Here is an 18,883-nt window from a genome sequence, read left to right on the forward strand (position 1 = left end):
AAAAAGTTATCCCTTGACCCATCTGCTTGCCATAAAATGACCCAAATGACCCAAGTACTTGTTCTCGTTTCTTCACTTACGGATAATGAGTTGTTAAAAGAAATTCAAAGAACATATCTCTCTGCAAATGTAAAAAAACATTAACCAATATGCTATAAATATTAGCAAAAATAAGCCAACTTTAAGCTGAATTCTTGAGTTTACGGTGTTTGATAAAATACAAAATTTTGGAGACAAAACAATCAATATTCAAAAAGAATTACCTCTACTTAAATAGAATTCACAAATTATCTGAGTATCACCTAGGACCCTTTTTCAAATGCACACTTGCTGTAGAAGTTGCATTAACAAAGTTCATGCTGAGTTTTTAATATTCAAACTCTCCATTGATTTTTTTCCCTTTAATTTAGCAAGTGTAATAAAAACTAAGTTTCCTAGGCATAAAAATGAGTGTCCCTTTATCACAAGATCTCTATTGTTTTATAGACTAATTAAAAGCCTTTCTTTCCCATTTTACTAATATTAACAAAGTGTAGGCCCTAGGAAAGTATTAAGTTAGAAGGAAAAGCTTTCTCAGTCTCTTCCACTGAAGGGACCCCAAAAGACAGGCAACAGTGACTATCATAAAATAAAAGGTCACCCTTTTTCTAGGAACAAACCATTTATCAACGGAAAATAATTGTCTTGCCATTTGCAAGGGCTCCACAGCAATAGACAATGTTTTTCGCTCACATAATTACAAAACAGTGAAAGTTCAGAAACACAGCCTGAATCCACCTCCCTATTTTTACCCTTTACAATTCTCATTGCCCTTTGGGCCTCTGCTTGGAAGCAAATGGAAGACAGGCTGAAGTTTTCTCAATTGAGCTGAAGCTAAGAAACCTTTGATATGCTAATAGTCCCCTTCAAACGGTAAGAATTCACACTTGCATTAATTCAAACAATTTGTGCAGAATGATGTGAAATGGCACCTCTTTTAGAGGCAAGCAACAAAAGGAGAGAATCGGAATGTCTGAAGGAACTAAACAACAGAACATTTGTTCTGCAGTATTCTCTCTATCATGCATAAATTTCCTGGAAAGTGGAGGGAGGGACAACAAAAAGTTCCACAACACACCTGAACAGAAGTGGATTTTCTTCCGTAAGGTTTTCCAAGTATTATAAAGAGGCTAAATTTAAAGTTTCAAAGTTACCTTCTTACCTAGGTCAAGAGTCCCATAACAACTTGGAATTTTGCTTAAGACGCTTCACAAACCATTCTATTTTTCTGCTATGGACGCATATTGCCTCTTTAGTACCCATCCTTTAAGGTTTGCCCAAGATCAGACTTGATTTAGTAAGAGACATCCCAACAGGCAATTATTTACCAAACGGATGTGACTTTTTTTCATTGTGCAACTAGACTTGAGCAAAGGGCAAACTCGGTGGGGCCCGTTCCAGACACAAACACTGACAAGGGAAATGAATGAACCAACAGCGCCCGTTAAATATACGCCTCTGGAAAGAGGAAGAGAGAAGTACACAAACTGTAAAGGCTGCAGAAGAAAATGTAAGAATTGGGGAGGGGGTGGGGAGAAGAGTGCCTTAGAACCCGGCCTTTGTAACGGAAACCATATGGTTGGTGGCTGCGGCTCAGACGCTCCCAGGCTGCTTGGAGGAGCTGCTAAGCAGCCTGACACCTTTCAAGAAACAGGAGGAAAACATTTCCTCGGTCTGAATCCGAGACGACACAGTTTGCATCAGGAAGAACGGAATGAGAGGGCCCGGGAAGGGGGGAAAGGATGAGGGGGGAGGAGTCCATAGAAGACCAGGAAAGTAGACGGACACCGCAGGACCTGTCCCTCCAACTATGCTTTTAGAGGACGGAGTGAGCAGAGGATTAAAAAAAAAAAAAAAAAAAAAAAATACGCGAAAGACATACGTTCCTTAGCCTCCGATCAGCGTCACTTTGGGCACAAAGTAAAGCTTCCAGCGATTTTCCCTAACCCCAGCCCCGCAGTTTGGCGAAAGGAACAAACTTTACTGATCCCAAGCGAACGAGTCCTGCAAGCGTGCCTCCCCACTGCTAGGACGCTTTTGTCGCTTTGCCCGCCCTCGCCTCCCTACCAGAGGGGTCGGGTCGCACCAGCCAATCAAGGAGCCCACGCTCGGTTAGCCCGGGGGTCTCCCCTTTCCTCGCGCTCCTCCCACGCCTCTTCCTCCCAGCGGATCCCCACTAGGCACCCCCATCCTACAAACCAAGCTTCCCGAGATTCCCAACCCCACAGCCACCCCAGGGGCCCACAGCCGGCAACTTCTCCCGCAGGCCCAGAGCGGCCCGCTGCTGCCCTCTCACTGCGGGTCCGGGAGGCTCTCTGCCCTCCCCAGGGCCCGCCGGTTGCTGGCCCCCGTCACCCGCCCGCCCCGCGGGGCCGCCCCTAATCGTTGCCAGCACACGCGCCGGCCTGGCCACATCTGGCTGCGCTTTGCTGTCATCCTCACCTCTCCACACCACCTAACCACCGACGAGAAGAAACAACACCCCGCAACAACTGACCCGGTCCCTCCCCCCACCGCCCACTTCCCCCGAACTAGCTCCCGGCGCCCGGCCTGCGGGCTCCACTTACAGCCCGGGACAGGTCTGCAGCGGGCGGGGCGGTGGGGGGGACTGGGCCCCGCACCCCGAGCAGAGCGGCCCCGCAGAGGGCGCGCCCCACATCTCCCGCCCCAGACGGGCTGTAAAAGGACGAGCGGCACCTCCCGACCCAAGCTTTCAGAAAAGCAAAAAATGCATAAACCAATCCTACTCCCCTGACGCCCCCCTGCAAACAGACTGAAGCCTAGAGAGCGTTACAACACCTCCCCGAGAAAAGGAGAGGCTGGCTGGACGGGACTGGAGTTCTGCGTATCGATTTCCGAGGAGAGGAGATGGGGGGAGGGGGGGAGCAGCAAGAGCGAGCGCGAGTCTCCCCCTCCGCCCGGCCGAACATAAACAAACAGCCGAGCCCCAACTCACCCGCGGCTCCCTCCACCTCCAGCATCCACCCCCGGGCAGGAGGCGCAAAGCAAACAGGTCTCCGAAGCCCGGCACAGAGGCACATTGTTCGCTCCTGCGGCTCTTACCTCGGTCTGCGAGCGCGCCCCGGGGGCGGGCCGTCTGGCGCGGGGGGCCGCGCGGGGAGAGGAGCAGAGGGCTGCGGCGACCCCGGCCGGTGAGGGCCGAGGCCGGCCGCGCGCGGGTCGCCGGCCGCCGAGTCCGCGCCGGAGGCAGCGCCGCGGCTCGCCGGCCGGACGCGGCGCCGCTGCTCGGCGCGTCCTCCTGCTCGGCCGCCGCCGCCGCCTCCTCCAGCCAAGCAGCCAGCGCCGGGCGGCTCCTGGGGTTAGGTCAACATTTTCCCGCAGTTTCCCACACGCCGCTCCGCGAGAGGGGTCCTTTACACACGCGCACACACCCCCAAACCGAACGCTCCCTTAGCAAAATCAAAAATTCGGCAATCAGAGCGAAAGGGGTGGCGGAGGTAAAAGCCCGACAGAGGTGCGCAGACTTGGGAGTCCCCTCGGAGCGGTAGCCGCGGGAGGGGCGGGCAGACGCCGGCGGCGCGAGGCCAACTCAGTTTGTCAGGCGAAGCCCCTCAGCCCGCCGTCCGCGCCGGCCGCACTGGCATCCCTCGCGCCGACCCTGCGGCCTGGGGCGGGAGGCAGCGGCGGCCCCTCCTCACATTTCGGGACTCCGGGCCGAGGCTGAGCGGTGGCCGCTGCCCCACGAAAAGCAGAAGGCGAGGACACGGGCTCGGGGAAGCAGGGAGGTGCACGGAAGAGCCACGCCACGCACAGCTACGGAGGGGAGCTGCCCCCCAACAATCCCAAGGAATTCTCCGGTAAGCTCCCGATTTCGCTCCGGCACCTCTGCGAGTGTGTGTGTGTGAGCGGAGAGAGAGTGAGAGGGAGAGAGAGGGAGAGAGAGGGAGAGAGGGAGAGAGACGGGGGAGCGCGAAGTCCTGACACAGACTCTCGACGAGGGCTGAACTGGAGTCACCTCCAGCCTCCTCCTCCTCCTCCTCCCCAAATCCCCACCTACCTACCCCCCCTCCCCGAGTCCGACTAATCATATAAACATATTAGCGTGTACAGCGGCAAAGGACAAATCTCTCCCTCCTGATTTTTCCAGCAAGGGGCTCAGGCAAACTCTAAAGAAGATTACAGGCAGCTAAGTACAAAACGTGGAGCAGATAATCTATAACTCATTGCCGCCCAATGGCCATTTTCCACTCCATTTGAGCAGCTGCGGCGGCGGTGCGCCCGAGGAGGGGGGAGGGGAGCGAAAGGGGACACTCACGGGCTCGAGCTGTTCGAGTGGCGGCGGCGGTGGCCAAGCAGCCGCCAGAGCACAGGCCGGCCCCGGCTCCGCCGGCGGGGCGGCCGCAGGGCTGTCCGGGCAGCGGCGGCAAGGGACGCGCGCACTCGGCCTCGGAACGCGCCCTGGAGGCGGCCTGCGGCTGCTGGAGCCCCTCCTCTGCCTCCCCGTCGGCTCGCCACCCCCCCTCCCCGCCCTCAGTCCCGGGCCTCCGCATCCAGCCTCCCCCCGCCCCCCGCACCGTCAACACACCCATTCAACCCCGACCCCCAGCCCCCAAACTCCACTCACTGCGCGCTCGGTCCTCCGCGCGCTCCTCCGGCGCGCGCTCTCCATCCTGTCCACACACACGCACTTTAAAAACATTTATTTTATTTCTGGAACCGGGTGAAGGGTATTTGGGAGAGCGCGGCGGAGCGCGGCGCTCGGGTCTCCGAGGCAGGGCGCAGGGGGCTGGCCAGCGGCTCGAGGGGGGGTGGGGGGGCCTCCCCTCTTCCCTGTAGGCCCCGGAGCTTTCTCCTTGCCTGCACTTCGGAGAGGCGCCCAGGATGCGTCTTTTACCCACCCCGTCTCCAGGTTTTCTCTTTTCTCCACGCAGCGAGCCGGAGGCTTCGAAACTTTTAGTTTCCGCAGCCCTCCTTTTGTGTGACTGCTCCGAGGAGAAAAGAACGTCTGTTCGCCGCGGTTGCCTCCGTCCGGCTGCGGCGCGCGGGGGACGCTCCAGGGTTAATGCGTCTTTGATACCTGAGATTTCCGGCGCGCTCGTTAATGAAAGTTACATTTTTAAAAATTGCGGTGACTTTTTCTTTGTAGTTACACAGACCTAGCCAAACTTTGACTTTATTGACTATATTTCACAAGAGCGTTTTGTTTGTTTTTGATTAAACCCACCAGGATAAGCAAAGGAAGGAAAGGAGACTACAAGGCTCTTTACTCGCAAGTGCATTCATCGTGCTGTTAGGTCTGTTACCCTCATTTCCTTACATTGAAACTGCTTTTGCTCTTGTCCTCCGACCACACTTCCTTGCCACTTCTCTGTTGGTAGTGTTGTCAGCAAACAGCCAGGCAGCTCCCACGATGGACCTGAGCTTAAGGGAACAAACCACGACGGGACAAATCACGCTTGAAAAATATTTTAAAGCCAGTTTAAGTGTCCTCTGCATACGATGAAAATCAAAACTGTTTTTTTTTCTTTTGAATTATAAAATCTCTAAGCTGAAAGCCATTAAGTTTTCAGATGTATTTCTCAGTCACTGATACTACTAATGAATGCAGCCATCAATTAAAGAAGCGTGTTTGCATTGGTTTTCAAGAAAAACTGATTCATCAAGATTTAAAACCTCTAGAAAATAGGATGAAACTTGAGCTTCTTTGCTTTCAGAAACTATGTACTTTTTGTTGCTGCGGGTATGTTGCAGTCATCATACTTCAGAAATCATTTCAAACAACAATGTTATTAAAATGTCAACAGCAGATCGTTCAAAAGCCTTGAAGACTCTAAATACCTATCAGTATTTTGTCACAAAGCCAGATATTTGCAGTGCTAAAGTAAATCCAGCTATTGGTCAAGTTTGTTCTCAGCTTGTAAAAAAATCATAAGTTAAAAGTACACATGTGCAAATAACTGAAACATACTCTTTTGGTTGATTCATTATACTTCTCAAAACAAGAATCCTTGATGATCAAATTTGTTTCTACTTAATGTATAGATGTTTAAATAATCTCACTATTCCAAAAGATAAGAGGAGCTACTCAGAGCATTTGTACTTTAAACTACATAAACACTCCCATTTGGAATTTCTTAGATAACATAATTCAAATATTATCGACGCAGGATACAAGCTAGTCTGGGGGGAAAAAAAAACACATGCAGAGATGGTGTGAAACCTTACTATGTACCTAAGATTTTAAAATCTGTCAAAATTATACATACAACAGACCTACCTAGGAAAATTAAACCAGGCTACTTTAGTTGAAAAGAGGCAGAATTATAAAATTCTCAGACCTCAGGGGTCATTTATATCATCTTTTCTGGAATTTAAAATTGTTCTATTCAAGATTATAAGCCAAGTATGTCAAGTTAATAATAATCCACATTTACTGAAAAATGTTAGCCCTTTCTTTTGTTCATCTGTGAAGGTTTTTCACTCATCTGGGCATGATTCACAAGAAGCCCCAATGAGTGCATAGATCAGTCTAATCCTATTTTCTTTTGGGAGGCAAAACCTGGACTGAAGTTTTTATTTAGTGAGCTTAGAAAGTAATCAATAGAATTTTTTGACTGAATCAAGCAGGCCATATGTTGGCTCATTTACTTATTTATTTAACTCTCTCAGAAGGAATTTCTGGAAGAACCCACTGTCTACATTTCATAGGTCTGACATTCTTTGATGCTTGGGACCTAAGTGAGTCACTCTCCACTATGTTTCTGAAGAGGCTACATCACAAAAACAAGGAGGGTGCATAGAAGGGGCAGAAATTGTCGGAACTATAGGGAGTGGAAAATGCGTCATACAGGTTTTTAATTTTAATTCAGTAGGACGTGTATTTTGTAGAGTTCAAAGGGTTCAGCGTTTTTCCTAAGAATATTATAAGCTGGCTATGTTTTTAAAATTACAGCTAAATGTATTCCTTCTCTAGGATGTTTTAAATATTAAAGAATTTTTAATTATTTCCTTGCATTTTACACATAATAATGCTTCAACCTTCTTTGTATCCACAAAAAAGAATGGAAAAAGGGATTTTAATTGCATTGATATATTCAAGATTAAGCTGTTAGCCACAAACCTGCCATTACAAAGGAACACTTAAATGACACATACACATCCAGAAAACGTAATTTGCCTGACACTTCATGACAATTCAAAACATAATTTATAACAATACAGGTGTTATGGTAGACAAAAATGAAATGAGAAGCTTAATAATGTCTGCAGATGTTAGCAAGTTAAGGGAAGTCGGAGGATATTATGCATTCTCTAAAATCCAATCAATTTAACTACTCAATCTATATTATTATTTAAGTAATGGCAAAATCATTGACTTATTCATAATACAATACTTGCTAATTGTTTTAAAAAATAAATTCTGCAAAGGACAAAGGAAACACCCATTTCCATTTGTTTTATGTTAAATCAACATCTAACCACTCATGGTGATTTCATTCAAAGAAAACAGAAGGAACTCGTTAGCTTATGTGGTTAGAGAGATTGATGGGCTTCAAACATTTTAACCATATATGTTTTTTCCAACTGTAGAAACTCATGTTTTTAATTTAAGCAACTTTAAGAAACTAAAGATTATTTTATTCTATGTATTCACATACTTCTGATAGAGAAATTATGCTAATTTTTAAAGCTATTACCATCCAAGTACCTTTGTTTAAAGGAAAATGATGAGGTACTTGTCTAAATACAAGTATGAATAACAAGTTTGGGTACCAAATTAGAGAATCTGAAGAAGTATGAAAATGGGCATTAGAATATTGTGATGAGTACAAACCAGTAGAACACAGTAAGTTAACTTCTTCCGACCCCACTCGGCAAACTTGGATATAGATAAGGCAGTTCTAAAAAGGGCAACGTGGAGGTGGACTTGGGTGGACTGGGGGGGGATTGGGGCCTTGATACTGGGCCAAAAACTGTAAGTTTGAGCTACACAGGAATAGAGAACTATTAATGAGAGTAGGCGTATTCGTTATGGGGAGTATGTTTTTGCCTGTGGTAAGAGCGCTGTGAGAGTTGTAAAACAAAACACATAAGTAAACAAGTAACAGGTGAAACTGGTCTAACTTCTAATACAGGAACGGAAATAAAAGTAGCTAGATTTCACCCTAAAGTTAACCAATTCCTGTTTCTTTATCATTACTGTTCAGTGATGCTTAGTGCTGAAACTAGCTCTCCTACTCTAGAAAATAAATCTTTTAAAGGTCTAGAGCAGATCAAAGCCAATATGTGAATACCAAACTTAACTAGAACTGGTTGAAAGTTGCTGGCTTTGTTTTTCATTTTAACTTTGCCATGCATGTAGTCTGAAAAGAAATCAAAACTCATTTTCCATGAGAGCAGAAACATATGAAACCATTTGGCAAAGCCAATAAGTTTAACTATTCTCCCAGCTCTCTTCAGGCTGAGTAAATCTTTGTCCAAGAAACCCAAGCTCCATCTAAAATGTAGAGATGCAGTTTCCAAACATTTCAACTATGGTATGCATCTGATCATGTGTGGTAAACTGTGCTTAATGATATTATTTGGAAGTATATAATCACATATATTATTGAATACTTATCATTTTATAATTAATTTTTTTAAATCCACCAATACAACTGGTAGAATGACTCTGTGCACCTAGAGTGTTTATATGTATGATGGTATATTAAAGATTGTAAAAATTTTATGCTGTTGTCATTATGATACTCCAAAGTAAGCAAATTAAAAAAGATGTCCTACATAATCATTGTTTCACTGAATCTTACACAACTCTAAGTTAGTCTTTCTTTCCCATAGATTGTTCCCATAACTCTTGTTGATCTCTGCACTTTGAGGATTTTCTATAATTGGGTCTTATAGGCCTTCTTCTATCAATGTTTCTGTCAAACCTTGAAGTATACCGATAAGAGCATTCATTTTATACAAAAAAGTCTATAACTTCATGTAATAACTATTTTGTTCATCATACAACCAAATATTTTATTAAAGTCCACAGTTTAAAAATAGCCTCCCCAATCGCTTTTTAATACACACAGAAAACCTCTATCAACAATATAGATGAAATTTCTTTAAATTAAAAAACTATATATTGAAGTTAAACTAAGAGTAACCAAAATCACACCTCTGTTTTGAATGTAAGACATTTGAATGGGCAGTTCTTGGTGAAGCAAACATGCAGTGCTTGGGTGAGAACAAAAGCTAGGCAATGGTTAATAGTAGAGGCAACTCCACTCTCCTGAATCTAAACCCTCAAAGGTAACCAAATAGCAATTTCACCGAAGTCCAAATTGAATTTTTAGTGTCTCTGAGAATGACTTTGATTATTCACGTCATAGTTCATTGTAGCACAGCAAACTTCAAAAAGGCTTTTAGGAGTCAGGAAACAAATTCACAAATGCCTTCTTGGCATTGTAGAAAGTCAGTCAAAGATACAATTATATAACACTTCTAACATTTTCATATTAGAAAACATAATTATCTTAAAAAGCATGAAATAGTAATAATTCTAATCTATGATCTTAGTACTTTTTAAGCATAAAAATTATTTTGTTTCAGTTTTGAAAAAATTTTATAGTGTAAAATCGTGTAATGTGAGATGTTTGACCTTGACTTTAGTTGATCCTCTGCTTGTATAATTACCTGTTACTAATATTTTTCATTATTTTGTTTTCTAATATGATAGTTATTTTTTTTAACTCCACTTACCTGCTTTATTTTTTAAAGGCCTCTCCTTGTTGCATATTATTTTAATAACCATAAATTTGTCTATGCACGTGGAAAATAGAATAGCAATTTGCAAAGATTTTTCTTCTAAACCTAGCTTTCATCATAGTTTCTTGATAAGATAATAAAATGTTGCCATCTCTGTTTTCAAGAATAATTTAAATCTTTATAATTAAGTTTCAACTTATTGCAGCTCATTACAGTGCATTCTTAAGGTCACTATGAAATCAATCACTTAGGACCCAGACCAAACAATGATGTAATAGGCACATGTTTTTTGATAAGTAAAAGAGCATCAGAAAAGAATTCGTTTTCTTTAAAATTAGCATCCAAATTTAGAATCATACTAAAATGTCACTTACATTGCAAAGGGATACTGAAATGATTTGGAAATGATAAGGTCTTATTGAGCTATATTCAATGAAAAATTTTTGTTTGAGGTTAAAAAATAAAAACACATAACCTCTCCAGCTATTCCACAATAAAAAGACATTGCTGAATGGTCACCTGGACAATATATTCTTTGAATGGCTTTGTTTCAGTGATGGAGGTGTGTTGCTCTCAACCATCCACCTCCTATCCAACTGTCCTGGTTACCAAAATCACATATCTACAAATAACTCTTCTAGTGCATTAAAAGAGTGCCCCCCTTCATTATGGGAATGTAATTTATGACACCAATTTAATTAGAACTATGTCCTTACCACCTGAATTAATGACCCAAATTCAAACCACATATATTTCATTGTTCAGATAATGTAGAATACACTACAAGAAAAACTAATTTCCTGTTTATTATCTAATGATAATTGAAACACAATAATTCATTATAATACTGGATTACTGCTATATGTGAAGTAGCATGTCTCCAAGAAAGAGGTCACGGAAATAAACATGAAAAAATATTTATAATTTGTTAAAATAAAATTAGAGAAAGGTTGAGCAAGAATGCTAGCTATAAAACGTAAATGTTTGAGGATTCAAGAATGTAAACTATTTTTAAATAATATGGATTCCCCAGAAGACAATCATTTATCATTTAAAAATAAACTATGGGTAATCACATAAGGAATCTGAAAAATATTTAAAAGAATGAATTTTGACATTTCATATAATTACTCAATATTTACTTTCTCTCCAGTGCCCTCTTGTAAAATGAGTTAAGATATGATATATATAAATCAAAATATTTTATGCAGATGTAGATTTGAGATGATAATGCTAGCCTATTTGTTTATATTGAATATTCTTATATAGGAAGGAATCATGTAATGTCAAAAATAGATACTAGATTGAATATTTAGAAAATTACCTGTAACTACATAGGTAAATTTATAGTTTATCAAAATTTGGAGGTAAAATATTACACCTTGTAACTAACTAAGGGAAGTCTATCTTTACCTCAATTTTCCAGTTAATGAAAGAAGTGTTTAAATACTCTATAGTTAGATTATTAACTTCTACAAAACTGAAACAGATGTGTGTCTTAGTATGCCATTAAATTTATGATTTACATAGAACCCTTACATAGAGCTGAGCAGAGGCCAATGATTCTAATTTGCTCTAGATTTATAATAACCTGATCTGGGTTTTGTAAGTATTGAAACACTTTAAACAAAATTAGAAAGCAGTTGTGCTTTGTGTGATTAAAGATGCAATTCTCTTTGGAGTAATGAGAAAAGTTAGAACATGTTTCTTTCTTTATGGATGTTTCTATTATAAACATGAGCGCTATATATTATATATTTTTGTTACTATGATTTTCTTGTTTTTAATTATAAAATAAACCAATTGAATTTCACTGGAGTCTCAAATTGAAACTATGCCAAAATTTAGCTGAAGAAAGTGGACTGGGCTTCATAAAAATCCTTAAAAATGCTTCCCAGGGTCTTAGGGTCTTATTATACAAATACTAGTTCACCATAATTTTCTAGAGTAAAGCATCTTTCTGATTAAGACCTGTGCAGCAAAAGGACATACGTGCTAAATACATTGCAAACCCTAGAAAATGACATATATAAAATTGTTCTCATTACACAGATTATAACGTTTACACTATTTATTTAAACCTCCTTCTACTTTGCTTGGTGAATTATAATCTATCAGCTCCTAAAAATCAAATCTGTAAAAACACTTTATTTTAAACGCTGTGAATACTATTTCCTTAAAAGTCAGAGATGTTGATGTTGATATGAAAAACAGTGTAAGCATCTGTGTGTATATTTATGTATATAGAAAATAAGTACATGCAAAAGTATCAATTCATTAAAAGTTTATCTCTCATAAAACCTTTATTAGCCCTTGAAGTCTTTGCCACTTCATATAAAATGATTTATCTTTTGAATAACAAGGTTCCATTAATCTGTTTGACAAAGGAATTTTTAAATCATTTAAATAATTTATCTGAATGAATTATTTAAATTCTGTAAAATATATATGCACATCTATATGTATATATCTGTGTATATATATTTGTGTTCTGGCACAATATCACAGAAGAAATACGAAATAGAATTCAGAATACATTGTCCTTGACACCACCAGCGTGACTTGGTGTTGCTGCTGACGTGTTCTTTGATCATCTACTGTTTGCACGGGACCCCTGTTGGAGGGCCATTTGTGCTGCGTTTGGTACAACAGGGTGGTTTAATGTCAGAGAAATGTGCACATTATTTTTGATACTCGTTGTTAATTTGGCATTTTTACTGAGATTGCAGGCTGACATAGTTTTTCCAATGTGGGGATAATAAAGGCAATTATTCAACACTCCTAGAAAACTTCCTCAATTCAGTGCTCTAGGTGGTAGTGGAAAGGGGTAAACATGCTCCTTCCCCAGAGAAATAAATCATCTGTGGAAACAAAGGGCAAATACCCATGGAAAATAAATAAGAATATACACCAAAATGTATAAGCAAATACACAAAGCTAATTGGGACATAAAGGTTTATATTATATGCTTAATACGCACGGCATTCAGGAATTTTAACCATAGACTATTTCTTCATAGACTATTACTTCACAAAATTTTCTCTCAAATAGATCTTATTGTTCTTTTTTCCCCTGAAGATGCATTTCTTACTCACAAAAATAATGAAAATGATGGAACATTTCCCCAGATTTGGTGAGGTTATAGAATAAGTTTATAAAAGTTTCTCCCCAATTTTATTTTTAAACATTCAGGAAAATAAGCTTTCACTTAACTATCTCCTACACAGAACAAAACAGGAGAGATATATGTGTGTTGTCTTTACTTTCTAGTCATCTTTCTTTTGGAAACTTCATCCAGTTTTTCCTTTGTGATACTGTACCCCTCTCCATTCTATTAGGTTTTGGTGAGTTCATTCAGGTTTTATTTCAATTTTGTGACCCGTCCTTTCAACAAATTTCTTTTAGCTTTATTTACCAGAGAGGTCCTAATTTTATGCATATTGAAATCTCAATCTATGTTTGTGGCACTTAGTAAAATGTGAAGTCTCTATCTTCTCCAGTCCTTTTCTCCCTCACCTAACCATCCATATACCCATCTATGATACTACGGTTTTATTCCCATCACCCACAATACTCAAACCTTAGGAAGGAGGTATGCAAAGCTCTCAGTGGACTAATAGAACTGTTAAAGGCCTTTGTTAGAGCAATGTAGCATCATGAACTCTTGGGGAGACAACAGTCTTTTAAAAGTTCATTATATGCAGGAAGCCTGGGTGGCTCAGTCGGTTAAGCGTCCCCCTCTTGATTTTGGCTCAGGTCATGACCTCACAGTTCACGAGATCAAGCCTGAGGCTGAACTCTGTGCTGACAGCGTGGAGACTACTTGCGATTCTCTCTCTCCCTCTCTTTCTTCCCCTCCCCTATGTGTGCTCTCTTTCTTTCGCTCTCTCTCTCTCAAAATAAGTAAATAAACATTAAAAAATAAAATAAAAGTTCATTACATGACTAAAAGTCCTATCAGGAACATCCTCTCTGGAAGCATCTCTCTCCCTGCCCACATTCTTATATGGAGACGTATAAATGGCTTCCAAAATACCTCCAAGCGTCTATATAGGAAGTAATATTATACTGTTCAGAATGGTACACACCAATCAGATGAAGTAATTTTTGAAACACTTTACCCAGTCTCAGATTTTTAAAGAACAGTGTCCCCTTCAGTGTCTGGCAAAGGACCTGAGCTGTAGTTGGTTATTAAAAAGTATTTATGGAATATATGAGTCAGAATCCTATAATCATGAATACTACTATAATATTTAGTTCAATAATAAGGCTACTTCTTATCCAAATATTCCACACTGCTTTGCTGATATGGGTATTATAAGTCAAATAACCTAGAAATCTTATACAAATATACTTATTACAAGTGTACATATAAACACACATACATAAATTTACTTAACACATTTGTTTAGTCAACTTACTGAAATATTTTTATAGACCATATGTAAATATTTTACTGTCTTTACAAATTAGTGACTACAATGAAAATTCGAGTGTTTTCAAAAAAATTAATTTAATAACAATGTGTGTGAGTGTGCTTTTAAGTAAAGAGAATCACAAATACAGACAAATTGTCCAGGGAGTATCTAGCACCATTATCTTCGTGTGCGTGTGTGTTGGAGAGGTAAGAAACAGCTCAAGGAAGGCAGTAAATTAATGCTTTTGAATTTTTGAATTCAGAGATATTGAAAAATTGGCCGTCTGTTCCGTATTACCTAGAACAAGCTTTCTCCCTTCTACTTTCCTGTCCCAACAACTTATATAACCTAGGGAACTTCAGAAATTGGAATCAGTAGGACTTACATGAAGCCTTTCAAGAGTTATTATTTTATACCCTGGTATTTTGGTTTTATTCAAACACAGAACGTCTGATATTTTATGCATTATGGTGAAAGTATCATATTTCCATCTGAGTTCATTTATGATTCACTAAGCAGTCAAAGACTGGAACCCTACATCCAAGAGCCAAATAACATTTTAACCATTTTTTTTTTCCTGCGAAATCACTAGCAAATTTTATTAATATTATCTTAAGGAGTAAATTAATCAAAATTTCCAAGGAGGATGTTCTCTTTTTTTGTTGAAATTCTATTTCTTTAAATTCTATTTCTTTTGTTCACATTCCTAGTTTTTTAAAACTCTTTTCAAAATGTGTGACTATATAGTACTTTGCCATCTAAGAAGATCATACTGAATATTATTTTCTCTTTCTTTGATGATATGCAATTTTTGAGTGTTGGAGAACCATAAAAATGAACATTGATTATCATAGCACTTATTACACATCATTGTATTTATTGATTTACTCCTCTCTCACTAGACAGTAAGCTCCTTAAAATCTCACTAAACATTATATGCCAGCTCTTAGCACAGCATACAAGAGGTCACGAACTACTGATCTGTATAAAATCTAGCCAACAAATGTAATTTATTGGCCTTACAGATGTTGAGTCATATAGTATTTTGTTTGTTTTTAATCTTTTTTTGTCAAGTTTTAAAAATTAGGAGGTTTCAGTCAAAACATGGATTTCCAGCTTCTGAGAAAAAAAATGGAAAGGTCCAACAACATTGGATGGGTGTTACCTCATAGCAACATTCAGCCGGAGAGGCCTTCCCTTTTAATGAAAACATGTATCACATTCTCCACCATTCCCTGGGACCTCCTCAAAATCAAGGCAAAACATCATGTGCCATGGATCACCTAATCAGCAATAGTGTTTTGTGTTCTACTTTAATAGTGGCATTAAATGAAAGTAAAATATATCTTCACCCACATCTTTGTTTTTGTTTTGTTTTGTTTTGTTTTTTAATTAATTAATCTCTACACCCAATGTGGGGCTTGAACCCATGACCCTGAGATCAAGAGCTGCATGCTCCCCAAACTGAGCCCGCGAGGTGACCCTTCACCCATATCTTTGTAAAGTGAGAAATAGAAAAACAGATCTAGAGAACTATATGTTCAACCCAACTGCCCTTCACTTACTTTTCTTCCTCATTCCTATAGACATTTAAATTTTTGAGTTCCAGTGGTCAATAACTTATATGTGAGTGAATGCTGAATTACACTGTCTATACACTTTGTAAGATATGAAGAAATGTATCGTGTAGTAGTAATGGTGCTTTACTGTGTTCAAAGGATTTGCATATATGCTACCCCATCTGTGCACTTACCGCATAGCCCAATACTGAAATTAAGTGCTGCCCCCCCTCATGCTCACCAGTTAGCTCAATCCTGTCTCTGCTTATATTTATTCACCAGTTTTCTCTTTTCCTCCTCACTTGACAATACTGTCCACCACTCTTTCACTGATGTTTACTCTTCCATTTTCTTTGCTTTCTGTAACCTGTTCAATTTCCCTACATGGCAAGTTAACTTGACAGTAGCAAATGATGATTTTGATTATTTTTGTATGACCTTATATCCCATAAGTGTAGTTCGCCAAAGCAGGACACATAAAAGGAATCAGTGTTTTTCAACCAAAGAAACAATGGAAGCAAATACCTTTTAAGTATTAATAGACATGGCTTAAAAGACTTACTAGTTAAAAAAAATAATTAAGACACACTAATACAGCAGAAACAGCTAAACACAAAAGCAAACAAGCTAACCCTTAACTAAAAAATACTGGAAGCAATTGATAGTCTCAGATATGTTCAAAAAGTAGTCTTTTTAAGGGTATATTTTTCAAAAGAGGGTATTTATTAAGAATTGAGATGATCTCCTTTACCCGAGTTAGAAACATTTTTTTTATTATCCCAAATTGTTATGTTTCTTATTTGTGTTTATTTTTAGTACCATTATTATCATTCTTAATTTTATTTTATATTTTGTATTTTCATATACAAATTTTTATTGTGATTACAGGTGAAAACATTTTCCTTTATGAATATAACTCAATTTTATGCAAGTATGTCAACTGGGAAATATGATCATAATGAACTAGCCCCACAAAGTGAGAATCACCTGTATTAAACATACTGGTTTTTAAAAATTCCTATAAATTATACCATTTGCATAATATCCTTCATATCAGTGAAAAATCTTGAGTAATACATATTTTCTGAAAAGAGACTTTGTGCTTATTATAGTAGTCTTACTGAAATACTTCTGTCCTTATGTACATCTCTTGAAATTTTAAACTAACTGTTCTTAATTTTATTTCAGAGCAAACATCATTTTATTAAAGACTTACCTAAACAACTTCACCATTAAAGCTTTATTAGAACAATTATATATGTCAATTGTTGAGACAGACACCATTTAAAAGAAAATCACAAATAATTTCCCATGTCACCTAGAAACTGATATTGGTATGTATGATTGGATCTTCTTCATATTGGAAGTTTTCAATTTTTTTTTCACTAAGGAAAGCTCTTCTAAATAACAAAAGTAAAATTGTTTCTAGTAATCATAGTATTTATTTTTCAAAAATTTTGTCGTCTTTCCCTTTTTAGTTTTCCTGCCAAATTGTAAGATAAAAGACATATTCAATTCATAAAATTGGATAATTAATTTGGCAAATTAACTTAAGTCTGTGTCCATACTAAAAGCATGAAACGTTTTTATTATTATTATTATTGACTCTTAACAGAACACAGGCATGGAGAAGTAGAATTTCTTTTCTTAATGCTTAATAACCATGAGGCTATACCTAGGTGAAATGATTTATATTCACTTCTTACTTAAAATTCTGCAATTTGGTACAGTCAAGAATTTGGTAAATACCATTTTAAATTACTTTGCTCTGCAAAAGTTTTTGAAACGCCACCACTGAAGCATTTGACATATCCTTTCAAAAAGCCACAGATGTTACTTTTTAAAAATAAAAACAATATTGAAGAAGAACCTTTTCTTCTACTTTATCTTGAAAAAGATCTGTTGAAAAAGATCTCTAAAGGGTCTCATAAAGTGTAGATTCACTTAACTTTAGTTAATGTTAATTTTAGGATGTTTGAAAAATTGTTTTAGAAAAGCAACACGAGCTAAAAGCTTAGAATTTGGATCAGACCACCAGAGCAGACCCTAGCTCCACCATGTTCAGGCTTCTATAATTTGAGCAAGTTATGGAGTCATCTTTAACTCTTTCTTTCCTTGTTTATAAAATGGGAATCATAGTTACATGTATTTTATAGTGTTGTTGTGAGGGCTGTATGAATTAATACAGGTAGTACTTAGCACGTAGTAAGTCAGCCCTCAAATATTTGCTATTATTTTGGTACCATTAATAGCATAAAACACTGACAACTTTCAAAATGCTGCTGCATAGATGCCTAAAACTGTACAACCTGATGTGAAACAATTTTGAAAATTCTTACATATTCTCACATATTGGGTTGTATTCTAGCAAAAGATTTTAGAGCTACAATTTGAAATATATAGCTTTATATTGACTATAGCTTTATAATGAGAATATTTTATGACATATATGCCAGTGTTGTTGCTGGTGGTTTTTTTTTTTTTTTAAGTCTATTTATTTATTTTGAGACAGAAAGAGCGAGCATGGGGGAGAGGCAGAGAAAGGAGGAGAGAGAATTCCAAACAGGCTCTTCACTGCCAGTGCAGAGCCTGGGACTCTATCTCACAAACCAAAGCGTGAGATCATGACCTGAGCGGAAATCAAGAGGTGAATGCTTAACCAGCGGAGCCACCCAGGCACCCAGTTGCTGGTAGTTTTGATTGTTTTATTTTAAGTTAACAATTTAAAGAATCCATTCACTTTTATGTTCATAGCTTATGATTTTCACTCTTTTTTATTCAAAAGTGCTTAGTTTTTTCCATAAATCCATAACATTAGAAGAGTATCTGGTTAAGCTTATTATACTCTGAAATAGCTAAACACAATTAAAGACAGTTGTCTATTAGCACCCTAATTTTTACTTATTAGTTTATAATCCTTCATATTCCAAAAAGAATTTAAGGAGATTTACAATTAAATAGAAATAAAAGTGGTAAGAGTAACTAAGAATTATAAAGCAAAGAGAAAGACTGAAAAGTAAAAAGCAGGAAAATCAGTACAGGCAAGGCATGCCTATATGCATGCTAGCTTCAAATTTGGCTTAGTCTAACAGCCACACAAAGATTAGCTGTTAACAAGATTCCTACTGCCCAGCAAATGCATGACCTGATGTT

General features: G+C 38.9%; 1 protein-coding gene and 1 long non-coding RNA gene across 20 annotated transcripts in view; one reads left to right on the forward strand and one right to left on the reverse strand.

Annotated features, from left to right (window-relative positions):
• ADGRL2 (adhesion G protein-coupled receptor L2) overlaps positions 1 to 18,883 on the reverse strand; it is a 625,339-nt gene that overhangs the window by 183,476 nt on the left and 422,980 nt on the right. For 6 of the 19 annotated variants that reach the window (XM_078451755.2, XM_078451753.2, XM_078451754.2 and 3 more), the window contains exon 1: positions 3,103 to 3,219. The exons of 8 other annotated variants lie outside the window; for them this stretch is intronic. The gene's annotated coding sequence lies outside the window, so the exon portion shown is untranslated. Of the gene's footprint in view, positions 1 to 1,201; positions 1,223 to 2,995; positions 3,082 to 3,102; positions 3,220 to 4,315; positions 4,452 to 4,624; positions 4,645 to 4,898; positions 4,920 to 18,883 lie in introns of those variants that run through there. 5 more of the 19 variants (XM_060625627.3, XM_060625628.3, XM_060625626.3 and 2 more) reach the window with 5 other exon arrangements.
• The window catches only part of LOC132673196 (uncharacterized), a 98,752-nt gene continuing 83,626 nt past the window's right edge, over positions 3,758 to 18,883 (forward strand). The window contains exon 1 of the long non-coding RNA XR_009607910.2: positions 3,758 to 3,857. This is a non-coding gene — a long non-coding RNA (uncharacterized LOC132673196). The remainder of the gene's footprint in view (positions 3,858 to 18,883) is intronic.

This window comes from Panthera onca, chromosome C1 (genome assembly GCF_046562875.1).
Source record: "Panthera onca isolate mPanOnc1 chromosome C1, mPanOnc1 haplotype 2, whole genome shotgun sequence".
In the NCBI taxonomy this organism is placed as follows: Eukaryota; Metazoa; Chordata; class Mammalia; order Carnivora; family Felidae; genus Panthera; species Panthera onca.